At 37.4% G+C, this 4597-nt stretch overlaps 1 non-coding gene across 1 annotated transcript; it reads right to left on the reverse strand.

Moving 5' to 3' along the window:
* Positions 1 to 3477: 3477 nt before the first annotated feature.
* Positions 3478 to 3583, reverse strand: LOC149813143 (small nucleolar RNA R71). Its single transcript, XR_016428426.1, has one exon. It is a non-coding gene; the product is annotated as a small nucleolar RNA R71 (small nucleolar RNA).
* Positions 3584 to 4597: the final 1014 nt, after the last annotated feature.

Below are 4597 nucleotides of genomic sequence, written 5' to 3' on the forward strand. Positions count from 1 at the left end.
ATGCATGAAAAGTAGTTTTATTTTACATTTTAATGCCTATTTTAGTTTTTGTCATAGTTGTAGTTGTTTAGTTTTTGAAAATCATAAAAAAAATTAGATTTAAAATAGACTTAGTTTTATATTTTCTAGAACATAGTCATTTTGAGTTGTTTTGCAAATGTTTTTTTTAAGAGAGGTTTTGAAATGGAATTCTTTGAAATAAGATGGACTTATGGAAAAACTTTCAAAATTATAAATACCATACGTAGGGGGAAGAGAGGCTTGTCTTCTCTCTTATGCTTTTGCCCTCTTTCCTAACCCTTCCCCTTCACCTTGTTTCTTTCCTCCTTCTTCTTCTTCTCCCTTGATCTCTCTTCTTTCTCAATCCAGTGGAGGCATCCAGCTACGGTAATGGCATATAGGAGGATTCCACTTCTTTTCTAATCCCTCCGGTGAGTTCTTCTTCTTATCTTCTTCTTCTTCTTCTTCTTCTTCTTCTTCTTCTTCTTCTTCTTCTTCTTCTTCTTCTTCTTCTTCTTCTTCTTCTTTTTCTTCTTCTTCTTCCTGAATTTTCATTTTATTTTCTGTTAAGCATTCATAACTCATGTTAAAAGGAATTTGATTTGATTTACTGTTTTTGTTTCAGAAATCTTTAGAATAGATTTTAATAGTAGTTCATATGCATTTCTAGTGGATCGTATTAATTTTTTTTCTGTATCAATAAAAACAAAAAGAAAATTTAATAAATTGCTTTGTTAGATAATAAGAATGTTTGATCATCTGGATCAGATCTTGGCTTGATCATCTGGATCAAATCTTGGTTTTAAAAAAATATACAATGATCGATCATCTGGATTGATCGTTGTATTAAAGTTTCTTTTCTGATCACAGTTATTGATCAGTGAGCCTGGTGCCGGCGTAATAACTTCAGTTTGCAACTGAATTCTGGCAACATTACAGTTAATTTCACAAAGACTTTGAAGATTTGCCAGAAACTTTAACAAAATGGATTAATTTTTTAGAAATTACTGTGGCAGTAGGAAAAGGGTGTAATATTTTCAAGATCCACCGTGAAACCAAGGGTTTCCATCAAGATTTACAGAGGAATCGGGATTCCTCTCTGTCAAGATATTTGAAATCGGTGAAAAGGCATAAATGGAACCACGGTTCTACCGTGAATCCTCTTTTTCCTGTGTGAAATTGCTATCTACGGTGTTCAGGTAAGATATTCACAGAATAATTCTATGAAATCATGTGATCCAGCATGAAAACTACATTCCGGCAAAGACTCCATTAAAATTCCGGCGAGCATTTGTGTGATTTTCATCTGAAGGAGGTTTGGTGAGTTTTAAAGATTCTCAAGAGAAATTTGGCATAGGTTGATAATGATCGATCACTAGTTCTGTGATTGAATTGGATTTCCAGATTCAATTGAAAACCTTGATCATTGTGTTCTCTGATTGACCTGCGTTTTTTTTAAAGTTTTGGCCATTCCATCGGAATCATATAACGGAATTTCACATCCTGCAGGTCACCACTTGTTTCAGCAATGGTGAAATGTTATTTTCACCTGAACTTTAAGTTTACCTGAATTTCACATCCGGCAGAGTCAAGTGAGCGGAATTGGATATTCCGGCTAAGTCATTTGAACAGAAATTGAAAATTCTGTTATATATCCAGTGAATGTCAATTGGAATCATTTTTTACTGGATTCATCAGAAACTGAAATAATATCTGAATGTGAATCAATTTGACCTCCGATATTGAATGAGCCATGATTTGATTCTATTGCATAATATCATGAATCCACATTTTTTTCATCGGATTGACAATGTAATTTCTGGATTGATAAATGAATTGCTCACTTGATCAGATATTTAAAAAAAAAAAATCAGTCTATCAAAATTATCCCTTTGTTATCTGTTAGGTTGATAATACTTTGCTGAGTTTTCTTTTAATAAATATTACTTAGTACTTAGATTACTTAGTGTGTTAATAGTAGATTACTTAGTTAATTGATTCACTCATTGTTAGATTATTTAGTTGCTAATCATTTTGCTTTAAAAAAATAGTTTAGTTAAAAAAAAAAAAAAGATAATCAGCATTGTCAATTACTTTGCAATTAGTTAGTTAGACTTAATAAAAATAAAAAATATATCATTTGCATTTAAAATTGTCATTTAGATTTCTTTAATGATTTCTTTCGTATTCTTAGCATTTAGTTAGTATATTTTGTTTAGTACATTCTATTTCTTCTTTCTTTGGTACTGCTTGTGTTCATTTGATTTGTGCAGGATAGCACCATACTGGAGCGAAAGTGATTACGTGACACAAGGAAGCACAAAAGTAGAAGATTTTTGCTTTTATTTTTCGAATTAAGAATTTGATTGGGTTTGTAAATATTGCACTTTACGCCCTCTGCGAAGGGTATTCATTTGTTGTAATAGTTAGTTGTTATTACTTTTCTTAAATATTTTACATTTTCAATAATTCGGCAATAAAGATTAGTTTAGATTTGTGTACTTGAATACGAAATATTCCCGTTCCCTGAGTTCGACCCGGTCTCATCCACTAGTGAGAACCGGTTTTTATTATTTGATGTCTGGTTTTCACATGTTTTTCATATAAAAATCTTTTCAAAATTACAACGATTTAAAAGAAGACATCAAATTTTTGGCGCCATTGCCGGGGAACGGCGTAATATTAGTATTCACTTTATTGCCTAGTGTTTGTGTTGCATTTATGTTTAGAACCATGTATGTGCATATCTTAGAGATGAGCTTACTTTTCTGCATAGCCCACCTACTAGGATCCCCTTAGAGGTGACTGTATACGATTGGTACCGTACACATAGATTTTATATTTCTTTGCATAATCTCTGTTATTGTAACTGCGTGGTGTTTGTTTAGTCTTTGTTGTTTTTAGTTTACCCGCTTTGTGGTTTGCGTGGTTTGGCCGCTTAGTGCGTTAGTTAGGTAGAAAACCAAAAGTTAGGACGCGAGCTACACCGGTCTACTACGAGGTGTATGCAAGGGCGACGCTCACTTGACCCTGAGCTGGTAGAGCCGATTGAGGACCCCGAGTCCCTTATTAGGAGAGCCCAAAGATCTGCAACCATGGCTGAGAATCAGCAGATTACTCGTCCTCTGAGGGAGTATTTCATGCCCAACACTTACACTCCCGCCTCCTGCATCACAAGACCTGATGTAGGAGCAAACCATTTTGAGATAAAGGCCAGTGTGATCCAAATGTTACCCTCGTTTTATGGCCTTAGCAATGAAGACCCATATCGTCATCTCGATGATTTTTTAAAGATTTGCTCGACAGTGCGAATCAACAACTTTGGAGATGACGCGATGAGGTTGACCCTGTTCCCCTTCTCTCTGAAGGACAAAGCGAAGAGTTGGTTAAAATCATTAGATACTGTTCGAATTACCACTTGAGAACATATGCAAAGAGAATTTTTAAAGAAATATTTACCAATTGGTAAAACGAACCAATTTCGTAAAGCGATAACCAGTTTTTCCCAAATTGAGGGAGAACAGTTTCATGAGTCATGGGAGAGATTGAAAGATCTTCTCCGCAAGTGTCCCCACCACCAAGTGCCTCGCTGGCAACTGGTGCAATATTTCTATAACGGTCTTACTGAAAAGAACCGTCAAATGGTGGATGCCGCGTGTGGGGGCACATTTATGCTCAAAAGTGAGATGAAGCATGGTCGCTTTTTGAGACATTGAGTGAGAATTTGATGCACCATGCGACAACCTCACGGTTCAATAGGGCTGCACCTGCACAGGATAGCATTAAGAAGGCAGGTATTTTCGAGTTAGGAATGAACCTTGAGTTGAGCAACAAGGTAGACCAACTGTCCCAGAAATTAGATCAGTTCTTGTTGGGTCCCTCCCCTGCCATGCAGGTGTGCGCGTTGTGTGCGAGTCCTGCACACCATGTCTTCGAGTGCCCAGTTGCGCCATAATATCCTGAGTTTGTCCAAGAGCAAGCTCAGATGGCTCAAAACTTCGCTAGGCCCGTACCTAATCCATTTTTCAACACTTATAACCCGGGCTGGCGAAATCATCACAATTTCTCAAGGCACAACTCACAGATCCACCCCCCCAACCCTTCCCAAGGTCAACCAAGTCAAGGTGGTTATGCACCTAGATTTCAAAGATCCAGTTATCCCCCAGTCCAACCTGTTTATACTCAACCCCAGCCTCATGAGCCTTTGCATAGTCAATCTTTTGAGGAGAAGATTTTGCAAGCTTTGAGCTCACATACCCAGTCTATTGCAAAATTAGAGACTCAAATGGAGCAGCTTGCCGAAGCACTTAGCAGGCAAAGTGAGGGGACATTGCCAAGCCAGCCTATTGTCAACCCTAAGGGAAAGAAACCCATACGTAGCTTGCATATGACTGATGCACATAAAGAGCAAGCTCAAGTAGTAACCCTTAGGAGTGGAAAGCAGTACCAAGCGAGGGAGACTGCAGAAGAAAGAGAGAACATAAGCGAGAAGCAGTCTGTCCCTAATATTTTACCTCAGGAAAGTGAGAAGGTTCTTCCATCTGAGCCTTCACCATCCTACATTCCCAAAGCCCCCTTTCCTGAGGCGTTAGAGAGG

The sequence above is a fragment of the Nuphar pumila genome, chromosome 16, assembly GCF_984573655.1.
Source record: "Nuphar pumila chromosome 16, dmNupPumi1.hap1.1, whole genome shotgun sequence".
Taxonomy (NCBI): domain Eukaryota; kingdom Viridiplantae; phylum Streptophyta; class Magnoliopsida; order Nymphaeales; family Nymphaeaceae; genus Nuphar; species Nuphar pumila.